This window comes from Drosophila pseudoobscura, chromosome 2 (genome assembly GCF_009870125.1).
Source record: "Drosophila pseudoobscura strain MV-25-SWS-2005 chromosome 2, UCI_Dpse_MV25, whole genome shotgun sequence".
Lineage (NCBI taxonomy): Eukaryota > Metazoa > Arthropoda > Insecta > Diptera > Drosophilidae > Drosophila > Drosophila pseudoobscura.
This window is the reverse complement of record NC_046679.1, coordinates 12113525-12127576: the sequence shown is the minus strand read 5'-3', so window position 1 is coordinate 12127576 and position 14052 is coordinate 12113525. Positions and strand designations below refer to the sequence as shown.

General features: G+C 39.9%; 1 protein-coding gene across 1 annotated transcript in view; it reads right to left on the bottom strand.

Moving 5' to 3' along the window:
• The window catches only part of LOC117183361 (sex determination protein fruitless-like), a 34992-nt gene extending 28863 nt beyond the window's left edge, over positions 1-6129 (bottom strand). Inside the window, exon 1 of the mRNA XM_033377064.1 lies at positions 5423-6129. The gene's annotated coding sequence lies outside the window, so the exon portion shown is untranslated. The remainder of the gene's footprint in view (positions 1-5422) is intronic.
• Positions 6130-14052: the final 7923 nt, after the last annotated feature.

Sequence of the window (14052 nt, the reverse complement as noted above, 5' to 3'; positions counted from 1 at the left end):
AGAGTTTTACACTTATCAGTAAACTTTGTGTAGGGTTACGCTGCCCAATATTAGGAAATTATCCATAGATTATAGCCAGTGATGCAGCAGTAAAGTAAGTCCGTATTATTGTTTGTAGTTTGCACTGCCCACTGCGCCTTCTGTATCGCTCTCTTGATCTGTCTAGTTCTCGCTTACATTAGGGTCCTTAAATTTCGTCTTTATCTAGCACTTACTGCTCGTAGTTCGCATAACTGATCTTCAATCTGACACAGTCTTAAATCGATCGATATTGTTCTACCGCTATATTTACTTTACATATGCTATTAGCTACAATAAACCATAATAAGCTAAACAACGCTGCTAAAAAAAAAACTCAGTTGCTCAACACTATCTATTATAAAACATCTTACATGTACATTCAATAATGGCATCACTTAAGTGAAACTACACTGATAAAATCACTGTAATCGCATTTAATTAAGACTTTAAGGATGAATCCATATAGTCTCCATTATACACGTATAATCGGAATTCTATTAATTTAACTCAATCTGTTTCATTTTGTAATGCAAATCGGATGATTAAATATTAATGAAAATAAGTTCATTTTCTTGATGGGATAATTTGGGAAGCTTAAACACTCTCTTAAATCCCAAAACCCTCACAGCTCTTTAAAATCAAGAGCAACTCGCAAGGTCAAAGGGTAGATGGGGGACGAACACTTCAGACAATCCAAACAGAAGACAATCGTTTTGTGCTTTCAACTGCTTTCATTCCACCATATTCCCTTTATGAGGGCAGGGCCTCGGTCGTCAGCAGTCTTCAATGCACACACAAGGAATGGGAGGACATTTTACAGTTACTTAGGCAAGGACATAACATTTTCCAGTGGGCGACGAAAAGTATGCTATCACAGAATATTTAAAAACAGACTTACGAGCTGCTAAAAACTTTATAGACTCTAAAAATGTTATCATCAAATTTATTTGATATTAAATTATTTTAAGGATGTCTGATGTTATATTTTAATTAATTGAAACAGATTTTTGTTCTATTAGCGTCGCTCACTGTTTTTATGGCAACTTCACTGCACTAAATGTAAAGCAAAACTAATTTCTATATAATGAGTGAGGTAATAAAGTCATCGAATATCACAATTAGTAAGTCTCGCACAGAATATTTCATACGTTTTAATCGGTCTTTCCGGCACTGCATTTTCTAGGTCAAAGAGCGGACAGAGCGGATGCCCAGTCGCGCTTATCCGCTTTAAGCTAATAAGCTATGCGAAACTTTAAACGACCGCAAAAACAGAACTTACGAGTATCTATGGCAGGACATTGCCCATTTACGAGGCGAAATAAGAACAATACTACGAGTATAGTGTGTAGTTCATGGTAATCTTTTAATTTCGAAAATGTATTCAAAGTTTCCGTTGCCTTGAAAGAGAAATGAAGTTGTTTTCCATATTATAATCTTTGTATTTTTGCTTCTGCAAGTTGTTTGGTAGAGCTATTTTCTTGAATTATCCAAAGGATAAAAATTCAGATTATTTCGCGGCAAGACATTGTTGTTAATAGAGAATATACTTTAGCCACTCTGCCAGCTTTCCAAGCTCTCCTTTTAAGAGCTGTCTTTTATGTGCAAGACACTTGGAAAATAGTCAAAGAAATTTGAAACTTTGAACTATTATTGAAATACTCGTAGTAAATGCAGGTATTCATAATCGCAGATATTAGGAATGTAATGCAAAATGATTAGAACGTTTATGTACACACATTTATATTTTAGGAATAAAGATATGTTTATATACGGCCCACATTAAAACTAAATATCAAAAACTTTAAAATAAATATATGTATTATATCAAGTTTATAGGAAATAGATTTAATTTGAACATGAAATTTGAAATATATTTAAATCAAATATTTTAATTTTAATATGAGCTCTCGGGGCATAAATATTTAAATCTTGGTGTCGAAATTTGGGTCTTAGCGCTTTTTTCTGTATTTACAGGATATAAAAATATCCCCCAAAATTAATTGAATTTCAATGGAAAAAACGTAATTTTCGCACAAATAAATGACTAATTTGATTATTCAACGTGTAGATTCAATTGCGTGGACACCATTTACATTTACAGTATCCGTTTTTACGATTTGGTAATTTGTAATAAATATCCTTGGGTGATTTACGTGATTTTGCAGAAGCTTTTATCTAATGTGCCCTGAACAAATGGCCTACAACACTCGTTTTATGACAATTTCCGATTCGGCTAAACCACACAAGCAAACAGAACAGTACACACACACACACACACACACACAGACACACATGGAGGTGGAATAAAATCTGTTAATGACAATAAAATGTAAAAACATAAAATGGTATAATTGTCGAGTGCATGAAAATGAAATTTGTAAAGCCCCCGCCCAGCCACAGGATATTTCTGCCACCTCTCTCCGCACACTCGCTTCCTCTCTCTCTCTCTTACCGTCTGTGTTTTCCCCTTTATCTAAATAGTGTAATTGTATAATTTGTACAATGTGTCGCCTGTGGACCGGATTGTGTTTGTTAATTTCCATGTTGTAAATAAATTATTAAATTACTTTGACTTCCATAAGGTTGCCAGGGTCATCATAATGGGCTCTGTGGAGGATGCACCGGAAGAAGACTCAATAAAATACACAACACAGATATTAAGTTGTTTTTAATGTGCACGAAATGTTGTCATCCTGTCGATCTCTGTCTCTCTCTGTTCCTTCTCTCTCATGAATATTGCCTGGGGCACGGAAGCAGGACCTGTTCTGAGAACAATACCGAGTGCAACACTGTCACTGGGGCCCGGCCATGCCATCATCATCAACATGCCAACGAAATCGAATTACTTCCGTATGCTGTGGCTGCACTTACAGGCTCACGCATAACGGCATACATATGTACGGGAATATACCCAATTCAGGCCCAGCCGCCGCACAATTGCAACTCCTTCTCGACACTTCACTTGTCCTTGTCATATTTCACTTCCTACCCAGACACCCACACACCCACACACTCACAGACCCACACACCCACAGAATGGGACTGAGTCGACTGCTAACTTGTTGGACTTTTGTAACGGTTCGTCTGCTTGTTCATCAGACAGCAGCACAGCACTGCACAGCAGTTCGGCTTACACACAATTTACAGAATAACCTCAACCCACTCACTCACCCACACTCCCTCCTTCCCTTCCACTCATTCTCTGTCATTCAGAACTCAAACTCGACCGTTGCCGTCGCCGTCGCAGCCGCCGTCGTCGCATGATGACGTGCTGTCGGGCCCTTCGTCAGTTAGTCATTCAGTCGGACTGCCATTCCATCGGCCTGGGTGAGTGTGTAAATTGTCTTGTGTAAATATGCAAATTTTTCTTATTTTTTTATGTCGTTGTTGTTGTTTGCGTGGGGGCGGTGAAGGCATGGCAGTTCGTGTAAACAAACCAAGGCGTCGGATTAAAAAGTTTTGCATTACAAAGCGCTCGAGAGGAGGCAGCAGAACGGAAGCTTGGGAAAATGTTTTGATTATTTAACTGCAAGTTACGATAAAACTAATTGCAATTACAACTGGTTTCTTCTTTCGGCCCTAATGAAATTGCCAATGCCACTCGGCAGTCGACACAACTCAAATTCGGAGCACAACTCAAAGTCCGGTCGGTCTCTATTGGCTGGGACTGTGGCTGGGGCAAACAAATTCAAACAGTTTCCATTCTTTGCTGACCTCTGCATAAATTTACAGGCATCGCCCGCAGGCAATATTGATTTCCATGAACCCATAAACCAATGCAAATCCAATATCAAACTATGCCCCTGAGAGAGATTACCTCGATTTGTACCTCTTGCTTGCTCAACTAAACCCCTTGTAATTCATCTAAATTGTGGACACAATACACCTAGACAATCTCATAGACTCCTGGCTGAGGCTCTTACAAAAGATTGTTACACTACGGCAACAATTTGTGTTAAAATATGGAAAGAGCTCGATACTGCAGCTGCTTGATTTTTGTTGCCTTTGATAGTTGTACCACAAAACGGTATGGGGGTTTTATTTATTTTAAAATTTGAGTTTATCTCTATGTATTTTTTTGTATGATTTAACCTGCTTGAGGTAATATTTGAAATGATGGGCTATTCAATTTAAATTTATATCCTTAGACTTCCTTAGGAGTGTGACCAGAAATATTAAAAATTTTGTATGGTTCTCATAGTTATAGTTTATGTACTTAATTTGGCTCCCAATTGTTTTCCAAAAGTTTGTTATATTCTTCAATATAGTTTTTAAATTAATTAAAATGGAAACACTTTCTACAATAAAGAAATCACATTTTGAGCTGTTGATTGTCTGTCTATTCATTAATCTGTTTTTAAGCAAATCAAACTCAATATTAGTATTATTATTTTAGAAATTTTTGTCTGAGTATGGAAAAGATTAATTTTAAGATGTTTAAAAAAACGTATTGGAACTATTGCCTTTTATTTTTTGAACATATGGGCATTTTCATGATTGCACTCGTCACATTTTATGTGAAATAAGAAAAACGAATTTTTATTCTAGCAATTGGGAATCACACTTAACTCCGAATTAGTTCCACAATTTAAAGATAATTGTAAAAAACCACTACACAAAAAAAGCGGTTTTCGCGGCCAACGATTCAAATGCCACTTTTAGGACAACTTGAGGCAGGATTTGAATGTAAATTGAATCTCTTAAAAAAGGCTTGGATTTAACCGAAAAATTATCATCCTATTTGTTTTTATTTTATTCTAACCTCATTCGCACGGCAAAAATTTATTGGGTTAGTAAAAGCTACAAAATTTTTCGTTAGTCGATATTTGGCAATTTTTCTGGATTTTTTTTTATATTTGAATATGTAAGAAAGTGTATGTAAGAAGTTTTAATAAAAGAAAATATAATAATTAAAATAAATTTGTTTTCTGATTTTAATATTTTTGCACATCAAAGTCAAAAAACTATAGATTTTTTAAGTTAAATAAGCTTGAAATCATTTAGAAAATAATGTCGAGACAAAATAACTACCCATGGAACTGCCCAATTGCCTTACAAATATTTCAATAAAATCTAATGAATATTAATAAAACATATTTTATTAATAACTATTCTTCAAAAAAATTATAATTCTTTTGTTTCTAGATATCTTAAATTGTGGCAGATCATCCAGGAAATATTTAATTCATGTAACAAATTCCTGAATACTATAAGAAACCCAAGAGAAAAATAGAAAATTGAATTTTTCACATTCCCATTAAACTATTACTCCCACTATGGAAGCCATCTACACAGAAAACTCTTGTGAGATTGTTAACCATATAGCAAACGATATTACAGACACTTCAAGTAACTTCAAGCCCTGCTGTGGCTGTGGCTGTGGCAACAAACGCAAACTCACCTGCTTTTATTTGACGTTATGTGGCTGCAACTTGTTGACTTTAATGAAAATGCACTCTGAGGCTGCACGGGCTGGATGGCAGGCTGGCTGGCTGCACAGACTGGGGCACACAACAAGTTAATATGAATTAGTTTTTCTCTAGTTAGTAACACAGTAGCTCAGTATTTCAGTATCTTGGTAATGTTCACAGACCAAATTGCACACGACACAAAAAAGACAAACAAAACGAGCGTGAGAAACACTGATACAGACTCTGTATCCCTACATACACAAGCGCGAGTCACTAAGGCTAGGATGGTGGAAAGTGGCAAGTGGCAAGGTCTGACTAATTAGCTACTGTGATTCGCTGGCGGAATCTTAACGAGTCTATCTGCGGCTTGCTCGCTTAGCAGTGCCTTAGCATTTATGTAATGCAGGCTGTAAACTGCTTACAGCGTCCACTGCTTGCCGGCTTAGCTGTCCAGCTGTGCTGCAGGACATGGCCGGAATGCGGTCTTCTCTGCTGTTCCGCCTAGCCTTATCGCAGGTGCCACTGCTGAGTGATTTAGCAGATTCCAGTTACAAGTTCGTTTTACACTGCACTGCTGAAGTGACGTCTGGCTGTGGCCTGGCCTTAAGGGAGTGCTGTGCGTCCTTACTGAAGGAGCAGCCGCGTACAACTGAATGCTGGTGGATGTGCAGGCTGCGATTGTTGCAACGACTCTGCCATGGCAAGAAGCGCAGCATTGCCAGTAGCCGCAGACGCAGCGGCAGCAGCAGCACCAGCACCAGTCCAACACATAAACGCCGCACATACAATACATATATACAGGGATATGTACAATGGGCGCTCGGGCACGAAGCTGGTGGCAGGCGAAGGGTTGTGTAGCATGTAGTTGTAGTTGCAGGCGTCGTTGTCCCTCGTGTTGCAACCCACACAACGGCAGTGGCCACGAAACAGTGGCAACACCGACACGACAACGACGTCAACGTCGGCCCACATTGTGCAATTGGCTTAGTCCCAGTCAACTACAAGGTGCTTTACAGTTGCAGCTTACAGTGGAGAGACCTTCGTTCGGCCTTTCTCTCTGCCGTTGGGCGCTCTCCCCAGCTTTGCCTCTCTCTCTCACTCGGTGGATGTTAGCGACCAGCTGTTTGGTTTGCCGGCTCTTATCAGAGCTCTGTTAGAGTGCAGTTGCACTTCCGCGGCCGGCTTCCTCTCCGCTTCCATTCGTTTTCTTTCCTTTCCTTTCCTTCCGTTTGGTTTTGATTTATTTTGTAAAAGTACAAGGACACTTTTATATACATATGTATGTATATCGATGCGGGTCCGCGTGTGCGTGCCAAGTGTTGGGCAAACAAGCCGAGCACTAAAGCCGGAATACATTTGAGACATTTGCAATTGACTTAATTTGATGGAGAAGCAGCTACAGTGGAGTAGCCAGTCAGAGGGGAAATCATTTAATATCAATCGAAGAAATAATCCATCCACATACATTCAACCGGACATTCAAAATGCAAATCGAAATTGCCAATTGCCTCAGCAAGCACGATTATCTGGTCCATCTAGCCAATGAGCAGCAATTAATTACATAATGCTAATCCCATCAGCCCTAGTCGTAAATCGAAAATCCCTTAGAGGATACAGTCTTCCTTAGGGTATCCCCTGATATCTATTATTAGAATCCAAGCAGCGACTGTCCGTTAGTCCAAGCATATCCAAGCAGTGGAAAATTTTCCATCCTGCTTGTTGCCAACGGACCGCCTTAACAGAGCGCTGTTAAGATGGCGCTGTTAAGTGTGCCGGCACGTGTTTCTCTCACACGCACACAGAGGCGCAGATTTTTTGATTCTGTTTTGATTAATAGCTTCGTTGCAGGCTTATCAGGCACACAGATACGCTCAGGAACGCACACTCACAAGTATGATAGACAGGAAATGCAACAATGTCACGTGGCCGGCATTTCGGCGCGCTCGCTCAGTGTTCTCTCCCGCTCTCGGGCTCTGTAAAGTAGGAGAGTCAACGCCTGTGCTGTTTACAGCACAAACTCGGCCACAGTTAACTTTTTTGGCGCCCTGCCCCGCCTGCAATCGAACATGTTCGAACATGCAGCTCTCCCGCTCTAGCATTTCCCCTTCTGTTCACCAAGAAAACAAAAAAAGCAATTCGAAAGCATCAGCAAAAAACAAACGAAAATTGTGCGAACAACAAAAAATAAACTATTACATAAGTCGGTGCTCCACCTACGAGAATTGTTGGGGGATTTATTTACGTATGTGTTTGTGTCGCTCTATATGGCAGATCGGTTTCGGGGGTTATCGGAGCTCGGTTTTTCTGGTTTAACGAATGAAAACGGCGAAATTCGACTGTTCGTTTTAATTGATTTAACTGTCGTCAAATGTAGCATACATTTGGGGGCCTTACGAATCCAAATTGAATTGGCATAGGTCCGGCAGAGAAATCCAAATATTATTAATTCATTAAAGATTCGAATATGTTCGGTCCGCTAGAGCTACATTCGAAAAATGATCCACGAAGCCTAATTCCATTATAGAATTACATTTCTATGACATATGCAAAGGATATTGCATTTTTACCCAAACAGGATAAATTCTAGATCCAGTCTACCTTAAATAGTGTAAAAAACAAATATTTGCTGCTATAGACAATGTAGGTACAATGTACATACATATTTTAACATCACACTTTTGTTTAAGAACAAGATTTTCAAAATCATATCGTTTTGAAAATAGAAACAATTACAATACATCATCAATCTACAAATGTATCCTTTATATTATGTAGATTCTATAGAAAAATCTATAAGCAATGGTATCTTAGCCTCGCCATCATTGGTTTCAATTTAATGCATAAATTTCGGAGAATATAAAATGATACGCAAACTTTTCTAATAGCAATTCAGGAACTTCAATAACATCTTTACAGTGAAATTTCTGATGCAATATGATGTGAACCTTAGAATATAGGAATCATTACAAATCTTACTATAAATAATATAATCAAATAGAACCTTATCCAACATTTAATTAATCATTAGAATCAACAGAGGCCTCTGCAGTTGAGGGTAACAATACTCTAGCTTAAATACTCTACTGCTTACAACGTACAAAGCAGTGTGCTTTAGACTAATTCTTTCAGGCAAAGAAAGCTGCTTTAAGAGCTAAGGACAGTATTTTAATTGAATCCATTGTCAACTTAGTACCGATATAAGAGAGACATTGACCATTCCCACAATATTCTTGTGATAAAATTGAAAGCAGTCAGCCTGGAATCTTCAAGAAGAGAGAGAATTTGTTAAAACCTTTAGCTTCAGCTACGGCATTATACAAATTGACAGCTTTTCGGTTCCATTTAAAATGTATCCAAGGAAAATATTGTCTTAGAAAAACTAAAAAAAAAAAGTACAAATTATCAATTAAACCACAAAATATGGAAGCAGTACAAAAAACAATGTTTGTTTGCTTGTTTTAAATAAAACTAAAATACTATTTACAAAATCAGAAATATTTGATTTTCTATTTGCTGGGTAATTTTGGAAGAAACTGATTTAATAGTAACCATAAGATCATTCCTTTCAGACTTTAATTTACTATTCAATCAATTGGTAGGACTTCTTTCTGACTGGATAGCTGCACTTAAAAATATAAATGTAGTACAATGCAGGAAGATATTTGGTAGAATCTTTCATGGGTGAAATATATATCATTCCAATCCTATAATATTAATTAAATTTCTATAAAACTGCATAGCGTAACTAATGACAAACTAATATTTAGAGAAATGTTTTAGAAAATCAAATGAAAAGAAAATCCATTTAAAATAAAGCCCAAACGCAGCCAAGCTATTCGCCTGGACTCCTCCCCTTGCAACATGTTGCAGCGTAACCGTTTCCCCTACTCGTTGACGATGTTGGTTCTGGCGTTGGTAGTGGTAGTGGCAGTGACAGTGGTGTGGGCTCCCTACAGATTTTGCATTTACTCCGCATGGCCTTTTTGGCCATTGCCATGACTCTTGTTGTAGTACATGTCACCTACATACACACAGATACACACCAACACTAGCACCAACAGAGACACGACGAGTGCGTGCGTGCGTCGTTTACATAGGCTCCATTGGCCGTGGCAGCCAACCAACGACGTTCAGCCATGTCGCCTACAACGCCCGATACATATGGTGGGTGGGTGTTGGCGCGGCGGCTGGGGTGGGTGGCATGGTGGGAAGGTTCGTCATTTTCATTCGTCGGCCGCTGTACGGCCCCTTCACGCCCCACCAGCCCTCGGCCCGCATACAATGTTGCTCGTCTGGCCTCGTGATCTGGCTTTCGTAACCGAAACGCGACGCGACGCAACGCAACGCCACGCAACGCAGGGCAGCAAGGGGCGTAGCAGGACGGACCCGAACGGAGACGAATCCGTAAAGTTTACAAAAAATATTCCTGCAACAAAATGCATTTAAATCTCCTGCTCTTTGGTTTCGATCCTTTTTTTGCATTTGCATTTGCTGTTTGCTCTTGTTTCCCCTTGTTATATACACCCCCACCCCACCTTATCCAGGCATCAACCCATTTATTTCGATTGTTCTGCTCTTTTTGGGTGGCATAAATTTTAATCTTAATTAAATGCGATTTTAATAGCATTTTAAATTGCTTATCCAGTGACATGGATGTGGATGTGGCTGTGAATGTGGCAGAAATGAAGCACTTTTCCTTCCACTCTCTCTCAGAGAACTTTCCAGTAAATCCAGCCATGTTCTCATTAGGAAATTTTCCAATTCCCCGAACGCATAAACTAATTTAGCTGAAATGTTTTTGCTTACAAATGGTCTCCACATCCGAGCATCGTGCATCGTGCATCGAGCATCGAGCAGCCACACAAGCCTTTCATCATCTCATCAGAGGAAACTCCAAAACTCCATTCCATCTCGAACTTGGCTGGGCCCCAGATACTTGGCAGCGTGAAAAACAAGATATTTCTGTTTACAGCTGAGGCAGGAGCTAGGAGGAGCTTCCAGAAGCCAGGATTCAGATGGAAGGCATTCCTTGCACTCGCATTACAGGCGACGACAAGCAAATGAGTCGCCCGACGATGTCGAAGCTGATGTCGAGGATGACGAGGACGAGGACGGGGACGTGGACGGGGATGTGGATGTGAGTTAGTTCCTCCTTGATGAAAATGCCAAATGGTTTGTGTCTCTTTATGGGAATTGTTGTTTGTTGTTCCGGGTTTTAGTTCTAGTTTTGGTTTTGTGTTGTGTTGGGCTGCTGCCTGTTTAGCTGAGCAGATAAGCAGCAATGCAGTTGGAGTGAGCACTGATGATGGAAGTTGGCGGTTTTTGCCTTTTTTTCTGGCTCCAAAAGTTCAAGGGTGCACTGGACTGGAGACAGATTAGATTGGGATCTGCAAAAATTACCGATTGCTGACTCATACTGAACTTCATAAAGGAAAAGAAAAGATGAATGTTTAAACGATCGATTAAAAGTCCACATCCACATACTTCAGGCTTAAACACACATACAAATAAAGCCAGAAGCACAGACTGGCTCCACCATTTTTAATTCAAAGACAAGTGTTCTCTGCCTACAAGATACAAAATGAGTTTTTAAAATTTTTCCGATTGTAGAGACCTGAACTGGGAGTCTAAGATATTCGGCATCGTTTGTGCTTGTATAGCCACAACGAAACTCAGTTAATCACTTTTTTACCATTGAAATTGATAATGCACACTTTTTTTTCTATATTTTCTCTTCAAATTACGAGGAAGTTTGCTATCAAACACAAACAAAATGGATCAGCCTACTGATAGATGCTAGTGTTAATCATTTTAGAGGTCAGCAATTGAATAGCCCTCGCATTATAGACCATTTCAAACGTATACGTATCAATGTATTTTTTCAGACAAAAGAGCCAAATCTCCCTAGATATTTATTCGCAATTAATGCTAGCCAACCTGCCTCTGCCTATAGATTATTCCGTCTGCTTGCCGTCTAGGTCTCGCAACGTGGATTTCGTTGAGAAACTTTCCCAGCCAGCGAATTCGTTGGAAAGTGTTAAATGGAAATGAATTTACAAGCGGCGCATAATTAAAATTAAGCAGCCGTTGCTGCAGATTAAAGTTTTGCAAGTGTTGCACTTCCGCAGACTTCTGTTCTGTTCCTCTGTGGCCTTTGCCGAAAAATTCTTTTGTGTGGCTTGTATGTAAGTTTGGTCTGCGGTTGTGGATCCGCTGGACGGATGGGCATTGTTTGTTCTCTGTTCCCGTTCCCGGATTAATGGGGCGTGCTGCCCGAACCCCCTTCAGGATATGATACTCTCTTCTAGAGCTAGAACTTTAAGATAATAATTTCCACATCAAAGGGGTAATACCAACGACATATCTTTTCCATGGGAGAACTTATCTCGCTTGGATGTAATTTAAATTGAAATAAAGCTTTACAACATATTTCTTTGGAAACATATTACTGCTTATCTGCCAAACAGGCAGGAGCCCCAACCAAAACTAAAACAAAATCCCGGAATAACAAACAACAATTCCCATAAAGAGATACAAACCATTTGACATTTTCATCAAGTAGCACCTCACTCACATCCTCATCAGCCTCGACATCGTCGAGCGACTCATTTGCGTGTCGCCGCCTTTAATGCGAGTGCAAGGTCCTGGCGGAAACCTCCTAGATCCTGGCATCCGCTTAGGTCCATCTAGCTGGGTTTGCTCCTTCCGTCTCTGCTGTAAACAGAAATATCTTGTTTTTCACGCTGCCAAGTATCTGGGGAATGGAGCTGCCTCTGATGAGATGATGAAAGGCTTGTGTGTGACGACCATTTGTAAGCAAAAACATTTCAGCTAAATTAGTTTATGCGTTCTGGGAATTGGAAACTGTTGTCATGAATATATTTACCAGACAATTCTCCGAGAACGGGAAGAATTCGCTGCTGTCGCATCCATGTCCCTGAATCAAAACAAAAAAGTAAGGAAAACATTAGGAAATCGCCGAAAAAGATACGTTTCAGGTTAAAGGTTCAAGTAATTTTTTAAATAAACGAAAGCAATGTTTTCCTTCGATCTGTAGCAGCAGAAAATCATTACATATGTACTTACATATATAAAAGTTTTTAAATCACTTTTGAATAACTTTTCTGTCTGCTAGAGTTACTGAAAATAAAAACAAAAAGAAACCGAAGTGCTGCCAACAAAAGTGCAAATGACATCAACTGGGGGACAATCTGTTGCTGAACCCCTCTATGGCATTTTGGCATTGAGAATATCCACATTGTGAGTGTCAAGGGCTCCGTAAGCCAAAAATTGCTCAGTGAAGGACAAGAGAAGCTCATTGGGGTACGGACCCTCGGCAAGTCCCACAAAAGGGGAAATATTGTCAAATTGGCTTAATTTCCTGATAGCCAAATAACACTTCAGTGCTTTAAAAACACGTGTGAAATTATCTCACACTAATACAAATATCATTCAAGAAGCTGAACCTTAATGAGTCCTTAAATTTCGAGATCTTCTTAACAGGAACTTAAGCTGTTCTGCCTCACGCCTCATTAATCCTGACTTAGAGCAGCTTAGAGTCCACCATGAAACCGGAGACAGGACACATCCGGCCAGAAAACTTACAAGCCACTCAAAGGCGAGTTTCCCTCCGCGGAAGTGCAACACTTGCAAAACTTTCATCTTCAGCAGCGGCTGCCTAATTTTAATTATGCGCCGCTTATAAATTCAATTCCATTTAACAATTGCCAACAAATTCGCTGGCTGGGAAAGTTTCCTGTGCTCCAGACACCCAGCTAGACGCCGAGCAGACGGAATTTTTACAGGATTAGTGGCTGCCAAATGGAAAATTAATCCCCCACTTATGCCAGGAGGACGGGTGCCAAAGACAATGGCCGGGCAGGACAAGGACAAGGACAAGGAGGACAGAGACAGAGAAAGAGAAAGAGGTTGGCCTGTTAAACATGACTCTTAACGTGGCTGGTAAGGCCGCAGCTACTTCAGTTAATGATGCGACAATTGTCCAAAAATTAAATTATTCAAAATGTAATTTGAGGGCCAGCCCTCGACACAAGCACCCAGACAAAGGGCACACACTCTCGTTGCAATCCCAGTTGCAGTCCTCTGAAATAATATTTATTTTTGGGGAAATCCTTTCACTGCCTTGGCCTCAACCTTGATAATGCGGCAATAGTTTTCTTTTCGTTTCCAAAGAAGCCGCGGAAGGGGAAGACGGGTCGAAAATTAAAATTCAAATTCATGTCTGCTAGCCCCAGGCATGGGCCCGACCACAGCCAGCCAATGAAAACAGAAAATGCAGCCACTGAAAGGAAAAGCGAAAAAAAAATGGAATATAGAGTAAGCTTTTGCTGATCCTGGACCCCAAAAGAAATTGAAAATCGTGCCTAAAATCATAAAATATTAACCGGCATGCGAATTGTATTTGGATTAACTCTCGAGTGGCGAAATTTATCCGCTTTCATTGAAGAGACGGGCCCAAGTTTCGCTCGCCGCTTCCGGGGGGCCAATTGAGATTTCCGCCTTGATGAGCGGAGAAAAGAAAAACTAATTTCATGAAAATGGTTTCAAGTGTGAACTAATTTCCACAGAAAAAGCAGCTCGGCCAGAGACCTGGACACAA